Here is a 20,707-nt window from a genome sequence, read left to right as displayed (position 1 = left end):
ACTGATTTCCTTGGTTTATTTGTTTGGCAAAAGAAGAACGTCTGGCAAAATATGGATGAATTAAAAGATACAAAGAGAGAGGATTTAATTTAATGAGACATATAAGAAAATGGGAGAGTATATATATACATGTAAACAACTAAAAAAGGCTACCGACTTATATTATGATTATAACTATTCTAAATATGGTAACTCCTATGATTATAACTATTCTAAATATGGTAACTCCTGTAAATATAGTAATAAGACAATATATATATATATATATATATATATATATATATGTAAACAACTAAAAGAGGCTACCGACTTATAGGACTTCATATGTTAAAAATGAAAACCTTGTTCAATTCTTTATTTTTTTGGAAAATTTTGATAAAAATACTATAAATTAATGCTATATTATATTTGCATCTCCTAATTTGAAGTCTGTGTGTACAAATTTATATTTTTTTGTTTCTCATTTTATTTATTTTGAGATCTGGAATTTGAATTTTCTAACAACAAAAATATAAAAGGATCTTTTTATGCAGACAAAAAAATATTGATGAAGAAAAATAAAAGTTACAAGTACATGTCTATTTAATTAGTAACAACAAGTTTTAAATATAATGGAGGCACAAAAATTTCGACTAAAAATTAAAACAATAATAATTATATAGGACTTTATATGATAAAAATGGAAACCTTTTTCAATTCTTTTTTTATTTTTTGATAAAAATACTATAGAAAAGTTGAGAGGGTGAAAAATAACAACTTGATTTCAAAATTATCTTGTCAATATAAAAGTAGCTTTGGAGAAAAATTAGAACATTTTGAAATCTTCACTAAATATTATCTTACTGAAATGGGCCAAGATCTACTTTTTATTATTTTTGCTTACTTTATTATTTTGGAAAATTATTCTATTTATTGTCCTTCAAAAATTATTCTATTTATTTCTTTGCTATAATATCAAAGTCATTAATGTATTTTATTGTTGTCACATGATATACGAATTATATACATTGTATTTTATTTTATTTTAAATTTAGCACATTATAAGGACTTGTGCCTAACTGAAGCTGTGACATGTGTAGCTACATTTGGTGATAGTTCATTTTTGTCGCCCAATTTTACATCACTATCATATATTTTTTCAAATAAGAAATTCTATTTGTCACCTATTAGTCTAAATCAAAATCTTATTTGACCCTTTACCCACAGCTCAAACTTTACTCACACTCTTTTATTCGAGTCCGTATCCCCCCAGGTACCTGAGGTGCAATTAATAAAAATGGACGGCCCAGATTAATTCCATTCAGGCTAAACTCAATTCGGTAGCTGTTGAGATTATGGGGGCCTACTTTGAGTCATGCCAAGTGAAATGAATGGTCCAGATTCACCACTTGCACCTCAGATACCTGGGGTGATGCGAATTCCTTTTATTCATGCCCTTTTTTCTCGCGAATCAACATCACAGTTAAATGCTAAACTTTTTCTGCTCACACTTTTTTATCCACGGCTCCTCCAATCCCAGCCGTCAGTAATACTGCCCACACCCAGCCGTGCATAATATCATTCCTTTACCTATAGTTACAACAACCATAGTTCAACCATGTATACATGTCCTCTAACCATCTCATGACTTTCTTATTTACCCACGTCTCATTAAAAAACTTTGGGAACCGTAGCAAATAACGTGTTAGTAGTTAACCTTTTCGTAGTATTGATTATTTTTTTAAAAACAAAAAAACAGTCTTGTTTCCTTTTTTTTTTGAACGAATTCAGAGATGTATTAATATATTTACATTCTAAATTCATTAGCACTCTGGAATAATATATTTACATTCTAAATTACTGTTCACTTTAGTATTAATTACTACAAATGCTCCAAATATTTATAAATTAGTTTTATTAATATTACTGTTCACTTTAGTTATTTCAGATAATATTCCTCCATAAAATACGAAACAGTTGAATGTTAATTCAGCATTTATATTATTAAATTGTTAAAATTGTACCTCAGAAAGAGAATTCCCAAAATAGTAGCAGCAAAAACAACCATTATTATATATAAATCAAACGATCTCTTGCCCAAACCTTACCTATTTGTCTTCTCTAGTTGTTACATAATACTTCATCTAATGGCTATTTCAATTCTATACAATTCTCTTTCATATATCCTCAAGTTCATTCCAAATTTTGTATCAAGAAAAAAGTTCGTAACCTCCACCACCTCCAGCAACTCTTCTTCCTACTTGTCTCTGCAAGGCGTCAATATTTTCATAAAAAGCTCTACATCTGATGACCTGTTCGTAGTCGACCCAGACACCACTATCACTCGTGAATCCTCCTTCGTGCCTCATTGTGCCAAGGGGGACATCCTTGCATATTCAAATCTGTTAGTTTTTTGGAAATCAAAGGAAGCAGAAGATGGAAGAATATGTGTGTACAATCCAAGGGGTGGAATACTGATGCCTATTATGGAGTGTAACGTGTATGAATCAGAAAAAAAGGGCATGGACCGATAAGACGAACATTGATGTTGGTCTGAGAAACATACATTGGGGTTCTTCAGTTGTACTCAGATAAAGCATATATTGGGTGTCTGATTGTGGATAATATATTCAAGATTCCAAGCCATATATACTTGGTCTATGCTTAGAAACTGGCAATGCTCAAATTATGCATCTCCCTGAGGAAGCTATGATCACAGGTACATCACATCGATATCAAATTTGGATCACAAAATATGATGAAGAGGCATTATGCATGGTGCAATATGATAAATCTCATGATGTTATGGCACTATGGGAGATTAAGCTTGTGCCATTTCCAAGATGGAAATTGCTTCAAAGGATAAGCATGGTTGAAAGACAATTAGAGAATCATGAAAACATTTATGGCTTCACACTGTTAAGTAAAGAATTTTTGGCCTTTGATATGATCCAGAATCTACATGCATGATCTGAGATGAAAGGTATTAAAGTAGATGTGGCACATTCAATTAGTAACCTCACATTGTTGCATTTTATCATGGTATATGCACGTCAGGAATGAAAATAGAGAATTAATGAAAGTGATGAATCTTTTCTAATTTTTAATGTGCTTCAGAAGATAGTTATTTATGATATTCATGCAAGCTTTTTTACAGTTGATTTGTAGCTTTGTAAATTTTATTTTTTATTATGTCAATTCCTTAAATGGAATTCAACTATGACGAATTGGTCTACATTGATTCGTTTTATCCTGCAATTGAAATTAAATATAATTTCATCCATGTATGTTTGGTATAAAGATTTTTGGTGTGATCAGTTGTAGTTTTACATCCTAGAAAGTGTGATTATTGAGGTAGTTGTATGATCCACACGGCATGACTACTCAAATGTGAAATTATATATAGGATGCACATTGAATTCTTTATAAACACTGCTATATTTGAAAAAGCAAGTTAAACATATATAGTCGTCAAAAACCCAATGTCATATAATTTATTAATATATTCTTCTTGCTTGGGTGCTTCTAAATATGATATTGAAGAAAATCAGAAAACTAAACAAAGTATATTGTTAAGCAAAAACAATATTGAGTTTGCCATTAGGCGAGAACATAATCAATCCAACATCAACGTCACATAAAATGGAGAGCTCTGAGACTTTCTTTTGGAGACCTTTGCTTCGCTTTGCGTATGTCTCCTGCCGCTCTTTCTTTGACTCCCTCTTTTGAATCTGTCTTCTCACCATTACTGATTTCGTTGGTTTATTTTTTTGCAAAAGAAAACGTCTGACAAAAAATGGATGAATTAAAACATACAAAGAGATAGGAATTAATTTAATGAGATATATAAGAAAATGGGAGAGTATATATATACATGTAAACAACTAAAAAAGGCTACCGACTTATACTTTGATTATAACTATTCTAAATATGGTAACTCCCGTAAATATAATAATAAGACAATATATATATATATATAGGACTTCATATGCTAAAAATGGAAACCTTTTTCAATTCTTTATTTTTTTGTTAAATTTTGATAAAAATACTATAAAAAGTATAAGGGATCGACTAACAGTCCCCCTACTTCAGTCCCCTATCTGTCCCCCGCACTAAAAGACAAAAAAAATAGTTAAAACGTGTTAACTACCACCAAAGAGCAAGATTAATGCTATCTTATTAATAGTCAAAACGTATAGTATTCATACCTACGAATTTATAGTATTCATACTTATTATCATAACTATTTGTCATATGTAAACACAAGCTGGAGGGGACCAGTAACAACCAGGGGGACCACTGACGTCTTGTGACAGCCTGGATTGGGGGCCGCAATCGTCTGAAAGCGACATTTGCCAAGATTGGGGACCACTACAGCGAAACTATATATCATTCATATCTAAATATAGAAGTATTCATATCTAAACAAATGAAGTATTCATACTGACGATTATGAAGTATTCATACATGTTTGAAATAATTTATACAATTCAAAATTCAAAGTCAGATTCATCTCTCACCCCACCTCTTCCAAGAAGTATTCATACTGACGATTACGAAGTATTCATACATGTTCAAAATAATTTATACAATTCAAAATTCATTATCAAATTCATCCCTCACCCACATCTTCCAAGAAGTATTTATATCTAACATGAAGTATGCATATATAACAAATGAAGTATTCATATTTAACTAATGAAGTACTCAATATATAACAAATGAAATATTCATATATATAACTATTCATATCTAACTAATAAAGTATTTACACATGACACTAACAATATTCACATCTGACACTAATAATATTCACACTTGCCCAGATTGGGACCAAGAAATATTCTCAACATACTAGTATGCATATCTAAAACAATGAAGTATTCATATCTAACTAAAGAATTATTCATACTGACGATTACGAAGTATTCATACATGTTCGAAATAATTTATACAATTCAAAATTCAAAGTCAGATTCATCTCTCTCATCCCACCTCTTCCAAGAAGTATTCATATGTAACATGAAGTACGCATATCTAACAACTGAAGTATTCATATCTAACTAATGAAGTATTCATATGTTGCATTGTGACAACCTTCGCTGGGCTAGCATGGACCCTCTCCAATGGTGCACCACGCTCTCCCCGCCGAATCTTGACGGTGCACCATGCTCTCCTCGTCAGATCTCGACGGTGCACCACGCTCTCCTCGCCGGATCTCGACGGTGCACCACGCTCTCCTCACCGGATCTCGACGGTGCACCACGCTCTCCTCGCCACGTGAGAAGATTGAAGATTGAAGAGGGTAGATTTTGATCACGTGAGGGAACAAAAAAGGAAAGTTGTTAGGGGGACAGATAGGGGACAGATTCAAGGGGGACAACATCTTTACTCAAAGTATAAAAAAGTATGAGAGGGTGAAAAATAGCAACTTCCTTCAAAAATTAACTTTGTCATATTACATAAATAGTTACATAAAATGGACCAAAAACCAAAATATATAAAAAAAAATAATATATTATATTTCCTAAAATTATCAATATATTATATTTCTAAAATTAACTTGTAACATTTCCAAAATTAACGATATATTATATTTCCAAAATTGACTTGCATGTCATCTTGCCATAAATTAATGCTATATTATATTTGCATCTCCTCATTTGAAGTCTGTATGTACAAATTTATATTTTTTTTGTTTCTCATTTTATTTATTTTGAGACCAGAAATGTGAATTTTCTAGCAACAAAAATATAAAAGGGTCTTTTTATGCAGACAAAAAAATATTGATGAACAAAAATCAAAGTTACATATACATGTCAATTTAATTAGAAACAACAAGTTTTAAATGGAAAACACCAAAATTTTGACTAAAAATTAAAACAATAATAATTATATAGGACTTTATATGATAAAATGGAAACCTTTTTCAATTCTTTTTCTTATCTTTTGATAAAAATACTATATAAAAGTTGAGAGGGTGAAAAATAACAACTTCATTTCAAAATTATCTTGTCAATATAAAAATAGCGTTGGAGAAAAATTAGAACATTTTGAAATCTTTAGATAAATATTATCTTACTGGAATGGGCCAAGATCTACTTTTTATATTTTCTCTTATTTTATTATTTTTGAAAATTATTCTATTTATTTATTTGCTATAATATCAAACTCATTAATGTTTTTTATTATATACATTGTATTTTTTTTTTAATTTAGCACATTATAAGCATCTGCGCCTGACTGAAGCTGTGACATGTGTAGCTACATTTGGTCGCCTAATATTAGATCACTATCATATATTTTTCCAAATAAGAAATTATATTTGTGACCTATCAGTCTAAGTCAAAATATTATTTGACCCTTTACCCATAGCTCAAACTTTACTCACACTCTTTTATTCGAGTCCGTATCCCCCCAGGTACCTGAGGTGCAATTAATAAAAATGGACAGCCCAGATTAATTCCATTCAGGCTAAACTCAATTCGGTAGATGTTGAGATTATGGGGGCCTACTTTGATTCGTGTCAAGTGAAATGAATGGTCCAGATTGTTGTTCAAGCAATAATCTTTTTCGTCTATTTGACTAATTTGTAAAAACATACAATTATTGAATTTTACGATTTTTTTTATTTTTGAAAGATATGTAGGTTCAAGACAAATGGAATTGCATTATGGAATACTTTGACTGAAGAAATCATGAAGACATATAGCAAGAATACAAATTGTAAAATCAGAAACTTGATAAAGTTTGAGGCTGTTTAAACAGGGATCAAACGTTGGTAAACGTTTGTAAAATGTTGTAACGTTTTAAGCGTGTCAGAATCGCTGAAGTAACAGATTGATCAAACTCAGAAATAACTTAAAATGTTATAACATTTTTATAAACGTTGTAACGTTTTAGGATTGTCAGCTGAAGCACAGCTGTACAACTTGAAACGTTGTTACATTTTAGGAATGTCAGAACGTTAAGTACAGCTTATCAAATTCAAAATTCAAGTTACAAACGTTATAACATTTGTCAATAGTTACAACGATTTATATATCAGCGTTGTAACGTTTTGACAAAAGTTGTAACATTTTAATTAAATCTAAGCTTCAGAAATTCCTGTTTTTTTTATCAAGATTTTACAGTGCAAAACGTTATACAATCGTTGGTAACGTTTTGATCGATTAGCTAAGCTGTCAGAAAATTGAAATCCTAAATCGCACTTTGAACTAAAACGTTGTAATGTTTTGTAAAACGTTAGTAACGTTTTAGCTCAATTAGCTCATTTTTTACCTGTTTTTATAAATAGGAATTTGGGCTTTCTTCCCAAAGTATCTCAGCCGACCCTAAACTTCTAAAACACAATTTTCTGAGAGCTTTAGTTACTTCATTGTTGTGAGAGCTTAAAACTTCAAAATCCCTCAAACAACCTTAAACCTACTTCACTAAGTTTGATCTAGATTAGGTTAGAGTGATCTACTGAGTGTTTCTCTTGAGTTTCCAGACAATCGAGACCTTGTTCTCATCTCTTTGAGTTGACCGTTTGACTTCCCGCTTGGTGTGTAAGGGCTCAACGGTTCACAAGTTGTAATCCTTTTGTATTGGGTAATAGAAAGGCGCACCCACAAGAGGTTACGAAGCCCCGGAGATGTAGGCCTTTATTTTGCCGAACTCCGTTAACATCATGCGTGTCAAATTTCTCTAAACTCATCTATTTACTTTTAATTACAATTTAATTTCAGCTTTTTAGCAATTAAAAGTGCATTTAGTATAATACAGGTTCACCACTTGCACCTCAGGTACCTAGGGTGATGCGGATTCCTTTTATTCATGCCCCTTTTTCTCGCGAATCAAAATCGCAGTTAAATGCTTTTCTACTCGCACCTTTTTATCCACGGCTCCTCCAATCCCAGCCGTCGGTAATACTACCCACACCCAGGAGTGCATAATATCATTCCTTTACCTACAGTTAAATTGTTTGAACCACAGCAACCACAGTTCAACCATGTATACATGTCCTCTTACCATCTCACTTTCTTATTTACCCACGTCTCATTAAAAACTTTGGGAACCGTAGCAAATAACCTGTTAGTAATTAACCTTTTCGTAGTTGTGATTATTTAAAAAAAAAAAACAGTCTTGTTTCGTTTTTTTTTTTTTTGAACGAATTCAGAGCTGTATTAATTTGTTGGAATCAATAATGTCTATTCTGTAGCTAGGAATTGCTACAAGTAGGAGTTAAAATTTGTCTCTACTAAAATGATATTTTTATATGCCCATTTTAGCCAATAAAAACATTCTAAATTCATTAGCACTCTGAAATAATATTTTTACATTCTAAATTACTGTTCACTTTAGTATTAATTACTACAATTGCTCCTAATATTGATATATATAATTAGTTTTATTAATATTACTGTTCACTTTAGTTATTTCAGATAATATTCCTCCATAAAATACGAAACACTTGAATGTTAATTCAGCATTTATATTATTAAATTTTTAAAATTGTACCTCAAAAAGAGAATTCCCAAAATAGTAGCAGCAAAAACAACCATTATTATATATAAATCAAACGATCTCTTGCCCAAACCTTACCTATTTGTCTTGTCTAGTTGTTACATAATACAGTTGTAGTCAGATGCATATATTGGGTGTCTGATTGTGGATAATATATTCAAGGTTCCAAGCCATATATACTTGGTCTATGCTTAGAAACTGGCCATAATGCTCAAATTATGCATCTCCCTGAGGAAGCTATGATCACAATTCACAGGTACATCACATCGATATCAAATTTGGATCACAAAATATGATGAAGAGGTATTATGCATGGTGCAATATGATAAATCTCATGATGCTATGGCACTATGGAAATTAAGCTTGTGCCATTTCCAAGATGGAAATTGCTTCAAAGAATAAGCATGGTTGAAAGACAATTAGAGAATCATGAAAACATTTATGGCTTCACACTGTTAAGTAAAGAATTTTTGACCTTTGATATGATCCAGAAACTACATGCATGATCTGAGATGAAAGGTATTAAAGAAGATGTGGCACCTTCAATTAGTAGCCTCACATTGTTGCATTTTATCATGGTCCATGCACGTCGAGAATGAAAATAGAGAATTAATGAAAGTGACGAATCTTTTCTAATTTTTAATGTGCTTCAGAAGATACTTATTTATGATATTCATTCAAACTTTTTTACAGTTGATTTGTAGCTTTGTAAATTTTATTTTTTATTATGTCAATTCCTTAAATGGAATTCAATTATATATGACGAATTGGTCTACATTGATTCGTTTTATCCTGCAATTGAAATTAAATATAATTTCATCCATGTATGTTTGGTATAAAGATTTTTGGTGTGATCCCAGTTGTAGTTTTACATCCTAGAAAGTGTGATTATTGAGGTAGTTGTATGATCCACACGGCATGACTACTCAAATGTGAAATTATATATAAGATGCACATAGAATTCTTTATAAACACTGCTATATTTGAAAAAGCAAGTTAAACATAGTCGTCGAAAACCCAATGTCATATAATTTATTAATATAGTCTTCTTGCTTGGGTGCTTCTAAATATGATATTGAAGAAAATCAGAAAACTAAACAAAGTATATTGTTAAGAAAAAACAATATTGACCTATTAGTCCAATAAACTATAATAATACAATTATTTAAAAAACCTTACTAACATATTAACTTATATACTAGATAGAGTTTGGAATATCTCAAAAGAGGAAATTGTACCCTTGATATGATAACACCATTTGCCTAAATGATTTGCCCAAATAACATCTATTAGATAGAACTGGAGGCCAATTGGAATATAGGTGTGCATCAAATCAGACACGGACACCACATATATGTCTTTGAATGTCCGCTTGTGCGGCGGTAGCGTGAAGTTTTCGATGGCGAAGACATTTTCATGATTCAACTGTCTAATTATTGTAACATCCCAATTTAAGAATATATGAAAATTTTAGTTGACTTGAAGTAAAGTGTGTTTAAACTAAAAATTTGAATTTTTTTAAGTATAATTATAAATGTTAATTAACTTAATTAACTGTACTTGTTAAATTTTTTATTCTAGCTTGGAGTAATTTTAAAATTTATTGTAACACCATATTAGTTGTATGCATATTATTTAATAGTGATTTTATTTCTAATAATATGAGTGATTTAGTGTAATTTTTTTACCTTTTAGTAAAATGAAATATTAAATGAATCATTTGTTTAAATTATGAATATTGGGAGGGACACATGTCATTACTAGAACAATCAATTATCTCAAGTTCACCAACCGTACCATTTTTTCTCTCTAATGAAATCATTAATGAATATTGTGCTAAAATTATAGTGTGGGGACACATGTCATACACATCATCCACCTAAACTCCCCACGTGCCACTCTCTGCCTCTCAAATTTTTTATTTCAATTATTTCCTTCTTTCTCTCATCTTTCTCTAGCTAAGTCAAAACACTCTAGTAATTAACGAAATTAGAACAGCAGTTGAGAAAGGAGGAGCGGACAAAAAAAAAATTAGAAGAGAGAAAGGGGTAGAACCAAGTAAAGACTGTGTCTGATTGCTGAGAAACAACAAGGAGACGAAGGAGACGAAGGTATTCGCAGCACGTACCTATCGTTTTCTTCAAGATCAATGGACTCACTTGTAAGTGCTGGAGCAATACTTGGTACTTAACTAAATCTATGTTGTGCCTTTCTAGATCATACACAATTTAGTCACATAATTTTGAAATACTTCCTTATCTATAGTTTGATTTCTTTCCTCATAATTGTACATGGTGTTGTGTTGATTGAACATTGGTCAAAAGATGAGTTCATTGATTTATTCCGACACTCACTTGGTATTAGAATTGCACGTATACTAGTTAATTTCTGATATAACTCTCTTTCTGACATTCGTATAAGTTAAAATAATTAAATTCATTATTTACTGTTTTACGTTAAGTTCTGAACCCTCTATGTAACTCTAGTGGTTTCCTTTCATCGATTAATTGTAGTTCTTTTATTGGGTGTATTGTAAACAATAGGGATAACAAGGACCTTTTTATTAAGAATTTTGTAAATTTGAGGGATATGGTTAATGGAATTAATAAAGGACCACATTATATTATTGATTCAGTTTCGATAGACATAGGCGTAGTACCTTCATAGCTGGATTAAGAAGGATTATTGAACATGTCCATATCGTAGCAATACGTTGATATCATCGTCTCATCATGGCTAAGGTGTGGGTTTCGAGTTATTCTTAGATTTCTCTAACTTATTTTATTGTTGTTGTTGCTTGCTTGCTTGGTCACTCTTGCTTTGTTGCTTGATTGGTAATTAGTTGTAGTTAAGTTCTTGAATTTTCTTTTGAATTGCATAGCATGAATACATGAGTTAAACTAGAACTTTTGCATGATATACTTGTATACATAATACATAGCATGATATGAACTATTTACTTGTTTTAAATGAATTGTGTTAAAGAACCATATGTCTGAAACCTGACAATCATGTAGGCGCCCTATTCGGGTTAAGCGTGTAATTTCTATTATGTAGGCGCTGAAATTGTAGCGCATAACAGAAATTGCATAGGCGTCATATTCGGGGTAAGCGTATAATTTTTGTTATATAGGCGCTGAACTTGTAGCGCATAACATAAATTACATAGGCGTCATATTCGTGGTAACGCATGACTCGGTTATGTAGGCGCTGTACTTGTAGCGCATAACTTTAGTCATGTAGGCACCGTATTCGGAGTAAGCGCATAATTTCAGGTTATGGCCATAACAGAAATTGTATGTCAAAGTTTCAAAAAAATTATAGTTATAATAATGAAATAAGAAATGATTAGAAGAAAAGAAAAAGAATACTTTGGTTGGTTGGAGTAATGCTTGAGTTTGCCATTAGGCGAGAACATAATCAATCCAACATCAACGTCACATAAAATGGAGAGCTCTGAGACTTTCTTTTGGAGACCTTTGCTTCGCTTAGCGTATCTCTCCTGCCGCTCTTTCTTTGACTCCCTCTTTTGAATCTGTCTTCTCACCATTACTGATTTCGTTGGTTTATTTTTTTGCAAAAGAAGAATGCCTGAGAAAATATCGATGAATTAAATGATACAAAGAGAGAGGATTCAATTTAATGAGATATATAAGAAAATGGGGGAGTATATATATACATGTAAACAACTAAAAAAGGCTACCGACTTATACTCTGATTATAACTATTCTAAATATGGTAACTCCCGTAAATATAATAATAAGACAATATATATATGAGGAGGGATCAAGTTACAACACTTGAAAGTTAGAACAAAGTTACAACATCATTTTTTTTCATTTTCAAAGTCCAAATCGTCGATCCAAACCGTTAGATATTCAATCTATATTAAAATGTTCTTGCAGACCAAATTTTACATTTTTTGAAATTTTTTTGCTATTTATTAAGATGGGTACAAAATCGCTGTTTTTATTAAAATTCTGCACCATTAAAAACAGCAATTTTGTACCCATCTTAATAAATAGCAAAAAAATTTCAAAAAATGTAAAATTTGGTCTGGAAGCACATTTTAATATAGATTGAATATCTAACGGTTTGGATCGACGATTTGGACTTTGAAAATGAAAAAAAATGATGTTGTAACTTTGTTGTAACTTTCAAGTGTTGTAACTTGATCCCTCCTCTATATATATTTAGGACTTCATATGTTAAAAATGGAAACATTTTTCAATTCTTTATTTTTTTTGTTAAATTTTGATAAAAATACTATAAAAAGTATAAAAAAGTATGAGAGGGTGAAAAATAGCAACTTCTTTCAAAAATTAACTTTGTCATATTACATAAACAGTTTCATAAAATGGACCAAAAACCAAAATATATAAAAAAATAATATATTATATAATTTCCTAAAATTATCAATATATTATATTTCTAAAATTAGCTTGTAACATTTCCAAAATTAACGATATATTATATTTTTCAAAATTAACGATATATTATATTTCCAAAATTGACTTGTCATCTTGCCATAAATTAATGCTGTATTATATTTGCATATCCTAATTTGAAGTCATCAATAATGCGTTCTGAAAAATATATTGCTCTAGAAATAATTACCAAACCTAACTAGAATGGAATACAATAGTGATGTGAGCACTCGTCAATAAGTGTGATCAGTTCATGTAATTTTACATCCGAAAAAGAGTGATTATTGAGGTAGTTGCATGATCCATTCGGCATGATGTGAAATTATATATAGAATGCACATAGAATTAGTTACAAGCACTGTTACTATCTTGAAAAACAAACCTTCTAACTATGTTTTAGACCTTCTTAGATATGTTGGAGTTGAAAAAATGGTTTTGCTTAATTCTGAATAAAATTTTGTTCTTGCTTGGTAGCTTGTATGAAATATTGGAGAAAATTAAAAAAATGAACAAAGTGTAATTTGAATAATAAACAATATAGACATATATGTGAAAAAAAATGTTATTGCCTGATTATATGTTGGTTTTGGTGGTCCTAGCAAACGAGTGGAATAATAAATCCTATTTTCAGATGGAATAATAAAGCCTATGCGTCTCCACTAGATAGATCAGACAAAAAGTTTATTTCTTCATTCAAAAACGATAGTCCTCGAAATGGTACTCCTCCAGGCTTACTCGACAAGGTGGAAGATGGTTGTGGCTGCTGGGAGTATTGTAGAGCATTGACGGAAGGTAAAGATGAACATAAATATATCACTCCAAAACACAATTCAAGTTACATAGAATGATACTTGCATGTTTAGTGAAGGATGGGCACCGGGAATCGAAGAACCTTGCCTGGACATAAGTTGTTGCTGAGAACAAAACCAAAAAGAGAATTAACATCTGTTTTCGGAGTGCTCCTTTACAATTCAATTATGTAGTTGACAGTTTCAATTTACCCAATAAAGATTGGTTGTCACTATTCAATCAAAAAGAAGCTCAAAGTTGGTTGTTGGGAAACGAGGCAGACAGTAAAACAAAACAATTTCTGTTAATGTCGATGTTTATAGCTTGTAGAGAAAGATGCTCAAGAATTTTTAGAGAAAAATATAAGTCAATCAACAAATTATCTCAGGAGGTACAAGATATGTGGAATTTCATGCATCCCAACATTACTTAGCTGATATATGAAGATGTCAGCAGAGAAGTTTATCAATTCATACTATCTTGTAATTTCTTTCAATTTTATGTAACTTTTTTCCAAATGTAAAAGTTCAATTATTTTGAACTGTTATTTTTTTTTATTTAATTAGGTTTCAGTTCGAAACCTAAAACCTGTTTTTATTTCAAGTAATCAATAAAACAAATAGGGACTTAGATCCCTATTTTTCATCAAAAAAAAAAACCAAAAAGAGAAACATTTATCAGCCTTACAATTTATGAATTGCTGCAATTTTGAATATGTATACACCAATATTTAACTAATAAAAAGGACTGTATTCTGAAGTAGACCAATTTAACAAATATATAACGGATGTTGCTCTATGAGGATTCAGGAACTATACCTGACTAGATGAAACTGCTTCTTGGAACTTAAGTTTCGTAGCAAAGAAATAGGCTTGAAGCGCCTTATTTTAAAAAAAAAAAAAAAAAAGATGTAAATTTACTTTAGCAGATTTTAGTGAAATTATAAGAATGTCAAGATTTAATTAAACTAATATTATTACTGCAGAACATAATTCAAGTTACTAGCAACATGTACGTATGTGCTCGACGAAAAGTTGGTACGGTGAGTCCCAGAACCCTGCATGGATTCAATTAGTTGCTGCTAATGAGAAAAGAAGAAATATTTATCAGCCTTATGATTTATTAAACTAATGCTGTCCTGAACATGTGTCAACTATAAATTGAGCTCTTGAATTAAAGATCTCTTTAGGTCCTCCTTAGTTAAAGATCTTTTTAAAGATATTAATAAAATATTATCGATGCTCATCCCCGGCCAGCAGAATAAGGTTAAAATAATATAAAAAGTTTTTCACTAGTGATTCCCTGGTTAAAATACCAGAACTGCTGAAAATTAAGATACATAAACTACAATAAAATGCTAACAGAATTAACTGTAGTAGACCACTTTAGCAAAGAGATAAATTTATTTTAACAGCTTCTATTAATTCAAATTAGCCATTTTAAGGAATGTCCAATCTCAAAACCAATCAAATGTAATTACTCAAAATATACCTGCACGCTCAATGAAGAATTGGTACCGGGAGTCAAAAAAGATCCAAAAATTTCTCCCGAACTATACAAGATGTGAATCATTATAATCTGCCTAATTTTTATACACATGTTCCCGGTGCTTAACCAGTTAGCATTTTCTGATTTTCCCCCATCTTGTTCAATCTTATATCTCCTGAAAGGTACCTTGAATACCCTGCCAACTGGAACAGATCTTACAGCTCAGAGGCACCAGTTGAAAACGAGTTACCAAAAGCACAAGGAGAGAATACTCACAGGGCTATACTGAGGTTTTCGAGATCTGGTGTGCTAGAATTGTCAACTCCATACCATCCAAAGTGGTTCGCAATAAAATTTATCAGATTACTTCGTGGTGAATTTGTTAGTACTGATTCAAAAGAAGCTATACTGAGGTTTTTACGAAAAAGCGGTGGTGAACTTGTTGGATTTAGAGACGTCTAATTACAATAATTAAGTTGGACATGCGTGCATTATGATTATGATATCAAATACTATCGCAAGATTACATTGAAGTAATGATTAAAATATGCCAAATAATGTGATTAATTAAGTCATGGCATTATACGTATTTATATATAAGGTTTTGGATACGAATACATATAGAACAATGTTAATCAATATAATTGTTAATGGACCAATTATAGTTGATTAAAATAATGGCAGTAATAAATATAGGCTAAATAAGGAAATCAGAATTTATTCTGATTTATTTCGGTTTTTTCTGGAGGTTCCTGATTTCCAGATCCTTGAAATCCGAAATCAAGATTTCTTGGCAAACTTGTTTTCCAAGTATTAGCCAATTTTCGGCTGCCCTAGGATTAGGGTTTTGCACTGCTATAAAAGGGCTGAGTCTCCAAGGCTTGCGATCAATTTTCTTTTACAATTGTCTGCTCCATTGAAGACAAGATACTCTGTCATAATTTTTAGGATAGCCAAAGAAAAGGATTGCAAGTTCTTGGAAGGACTCGAGAGCCAACAACTCAAGTCAAGACCAGGAGCGTATCAACCCAGAGCCTTGAAAGCTGTCTGATTGATAGCATACGGAGGCCTTTGAAGATGGAAAGTAAGTTCCGCTGTGCATTAAGTTTAATTTCTTACAAAGGAGTAGATTGTGGTTAGGGTTTAAAGTAATTAGGAAAACCCACAAAGTAAAACCAATAGAACTCACTAATGGAGAAACTTCACTATAAAAATATGTCGTGGAACATTTGAATTGGGCTTGTCAGCTTAATGGTAGTAATACAGAGGCCATCCTTGTTTGGCACATGGCTACAACCCTCTTTCACTGCCAGGAACCATCAACTGAACAAAATAATGATCCCAATCAAGAACCCGCACCTCAACAAAATAACAATTCCTTTACGAAGGAGGTGGCCTTATCATTGTCCAGCTACTGCCACTATCTAGTGTCGGATCTTCCAGAGCTCTTACCAGACGATGTTAAGTGGACAAAAAAAATGTATGGAAATGTGACGAAAGATATATTGAGCATTCCATGGTTCTCTGATCGTTGCAAGTATGCACTGGATGCCACATGGCATGAAAGTTCAGCGGTTAGAAATGGGGCCAAGCTGGCTAAGGAGCTCATGATTTGCGCTAAAGAAGGAACAGACATGTGGACGGTGTTGGCTCATTTTTGGGCAGAAATGATGTTGTTTATCGCTCCATCCGACAATGTGGAGAGTCATGCAAAAATTCTGAACCGAAAAGAGTTTATCACACAACTATGGGCATTACTTACCCATGCCAGTATTATTACTAGGCACAAAGCCACCGAGCATCAGGCTGATGAGAGCGAGAGCAATGAGATTACAGGAGCTAATAATATTTGAATTACTCTGGCTCTGCCATTTGTTATTTTTCTTATTTATGTGTGCTGGCTTTCAAAAAATAGTTGTTTGTGTTGTGTGCTTATTTATGTATTCTGGTTTATACGAATAAGATTCCTATCTAAGTTCTTTGTGTACTTGTATTATTTTCAGCAGATCAATAACTTCACTATTAGAATCTGCCTTTACTTTGTAGGTTTAAAAAGGGCTTTATCCCGTCACTATGCGGACATGAAATGCTATCTTTGTGGGTGTATAGTCGAAAAAACACAACCTCCACTAGTGGAAAAACAGGAATCAGGATCGGCCTATCTGGATCGGTTATATGGACACCCGATCCTAATAAGTATCTGGATCGGTTTATTTAAAAAAACCGATTCTAAAAAATATTCAGATCGGTTTTTAGTAACAACTGATCCTAGTTTATTACTATTAAGATCGGTTTTCTATGGAAACGGATCCTGATACTATCAGGATCGGTTTTATTTTAGAACCGATCCTAATAGTTCAATCATTTGGATCGGTTTTTACTAAAAACCGATCCTGATAGTATCAAGATCAGTTCTAACCAATAACTGATCCTAATAGTTCAAACTATTAGGATCGGTTTTTGTTGGAAACTGATCCTGATACTATCAGGATCGGTTTTTACTAAAAACCGATCCTGATAGTATCAGGATCAGTTTCCAACAAAAACCGATCCTAATAGTTTGAACTATTAGGATCAGTTATTGGTTAGAACCGATCTTGATACTATCAGGATCTGTTTTAAATAAAACTGATCCTGATAGTAATACATATTTTTTAAGAAACTAGAAAGATAATTTTTTTTTTATTCCATGAATATACATTAGTTATAAATGATTTCGATGTAAGATTTGGCAAATTGGAACAAGAAAGAGATACATTATTTCCAGAGAATAGAGAACTAAATTGCAAGCAGCATATCACAGCACCTGTCCCCTCATTAAGTGCATTGCTGATGACAAACCTCCAAAAGAAACAAAACACACACCAAGACCACCATAAATCTAGAATTCCAAAACATATAAGATTACACTTCTTTTTTTTGGTAAAAAGCCTAGGTCCAGTTTCATTAAGAAACAGTGTTAAATTACAAAACAGAGTAAAAATCTTCAGAGCTACAGTCATCTAAAATTCAAAGAACCAATTTTTTTCAGTCTGACTCTTAATTTGGTTCTTCATCTGACTCCGAAGATCCTTCATCCATCTCTTCCCCTTTCTTTGATGATCCTTCAACTAACTTTTTACTCAACTCTTTTTTTTATTAAAGTATGTATCTTCATATTTCTCTCGGTAAATCCTACTGGCACCAAAAGGGAAGAACCACCCACTTGTCCCCTCTTCCAGCCCTTAATGGAAATGACTGGAGAATTCATTTACATATCATGATTATATTATCACGACCGTACACATTGGTTCATATGTTTATTCTATGGAATTAAAAAAAATTATATCTTTCTAGTTTGTTAAAAAAATATCTATTATTTTTTTTCATAAAGAACAATAGCTGAATTCATTAAACCGATCCAAATGTTAAAAATAAATTACTTTTCTACAGATATTTCTTAAGATTCCACATTTTTTTTGTAAAGTTATTTATTTAATTATTTTTGTATCTTTGATTTATCTCAACCACATATAATAAATCAATTTAAATCAGAAAAAAGCATCTGGATCGGTTCTGAACATAATAACCGATCCAGAAAATATTTATTATTTTTGAATTGCTGAATTTTTATTAGGATCGGTTTTATTGTTTATAACCGATCCAGATAGTATCTGGATCGGTTATTATAAACAAAACCGATCCAGAAGGTATCTAGATCGGTTATAATGTATAAAACCGATCCAGATGTTTATGTTATAAATTTTTTAAATTATTCAGAGCCTATCAGGATCAGTTCTTGGAAAAAACTGATCTTAATAGTTGAGTATTAGGATCAGTTGTTTATAAGAACTGATCCTGATAGTATCAAGATCGGTTTTGTTTCTAACAACCGATCCTAATAGTGCATATAAGGCTGAAATCAGTCCGATTTTTGTCAGAATCTCGTCTCTCTTCCTAGGTCTCGCCTCTCTTAATTAGCGCAATAGCTATTTCGCCCTCCATTAATTCAGCTATCTCAGCTCTCTTATCTCAGGTACTTTTGATCATCTCTTTTCTCAAATTTGATATTAATGAAGCATGCTCCATTTATTAGCTAGCTATGATTTGATTCAAACCCTAAACCCTAAATTCGGCCTATACAAGTGGGTTACTAGCTATGATCCGGCCCCGCTCAAAATCTAAACCTTATAAGTTTTCATTTGGCTTTTTTATTGGTTCCACAAGCTTTTAAGTTTGAATATACCTCTTCTCATTTCAAGGTTTCTTTTAAATAGGGATATTTTGATGCACAAGCTATATGTGTAATTTATGAAAAATATATTAGCTATATATGACCTATATATTATTTATATGTTGAGATTTTCTTTACAAGTTTGAATACCTCGATCTTCTTATTTCAAAAGTTGCATGCACATGCTTTTGAGTTTGCTATATATATGCTATATGAGCATTTTTTTTTATTTCAACTTGTAGGATATATGCTATATGTACATCTATTAATTAGGTTCCGATTTTCTGGTTTAATTTTGTAGATTGGCTATTATCGAGAGATTTGGTGCAGCGATCTTCATCTCACTCGGTACGGCATCTAAGAAAGTTGTAAGTACAACATGCATAAAACTCATGTTTAATTAATTAGTTTTGTGTATGAATGTGTATTTTGATAACTAGAGTACGTAGATGTATATACTTTGTGTAGATATTTAGCTTGAGTATTGTTTTATGAGCCACAACCGCATGATTAATGCCTTTAGGTCATGATACCCGTTCAAAATTAATCCATTAGGGATTAATTTTGAATAGTCCCCATTTTGGGACTGCTCTCTGAATACTTTGTCTCATTTAGGATGTGGCCACATGTTAGTCGTGTTTTAGCATTTAAGAAAATTTCGGCAGCATTTCTCCTTAGTTCCCCGAGTATTCGGGGAACTAAGGGGAAATGCTGCCGAAATTTTCTTAAATGCTAAAACACGACTAACATGTGGTCACTACTGAGACAAAGTATTCAGAGAGTGGGATAGGATGGTAACCCGGCCCCATGTAAGCCCTATTGTGAACAGAATTGAGTACCCCAAATCTTATTCTTAATTAATTGTGTTTATTATAATTGCAGATGGACCGCAGTTTGATGTACGAAGCATCACGTCTATCTGATGAATATATGACAGGTGTCGAGGAATTTATCCGAGTTGCTATGGAAGATATGGCGAGCAAGGGGAGTGCACTGATGTCTTGTCCTTGTCGTGATTGTAACAATAGTCAAAAATTTTCCAACCCGAACCAAGTGAGGAACCATTTATTCCATCGTGGATTCAAGCAAGGATATAAGTGTTGGTTATGGCACGGTGAGAGTTTGCCAACCGACATAGGTACTGAGCATCAGGAATACTATACCGATGGAAATGACGGGAACGATCTACGGGGATTGGAAACCGACATAGACACTCGTACCGAGCACCAGGAATGTCATACCGAAGAAAATGATGATATGGTGGTAGATAGATGTGATAATTTTGATCAAATGTTACGTGATT

Source organism: Carex rostrata, chromosome 5 (genome assembly GCF_964058835.1).
Source record: "Carex rostrata chromosome 5, lpCarRost1.2, whole genome shotgun sequence".
NCBI lineage: Eukaryota > Viridiplantae > Streptophyta > Magnoliopsida > Poales > Cyperaceae > Carex > Carex rostrata.
The sequence above is the reverse complement of the archived record's forward strand: the minus strand, read 5'-3'. Positions refer to the sequence as shown.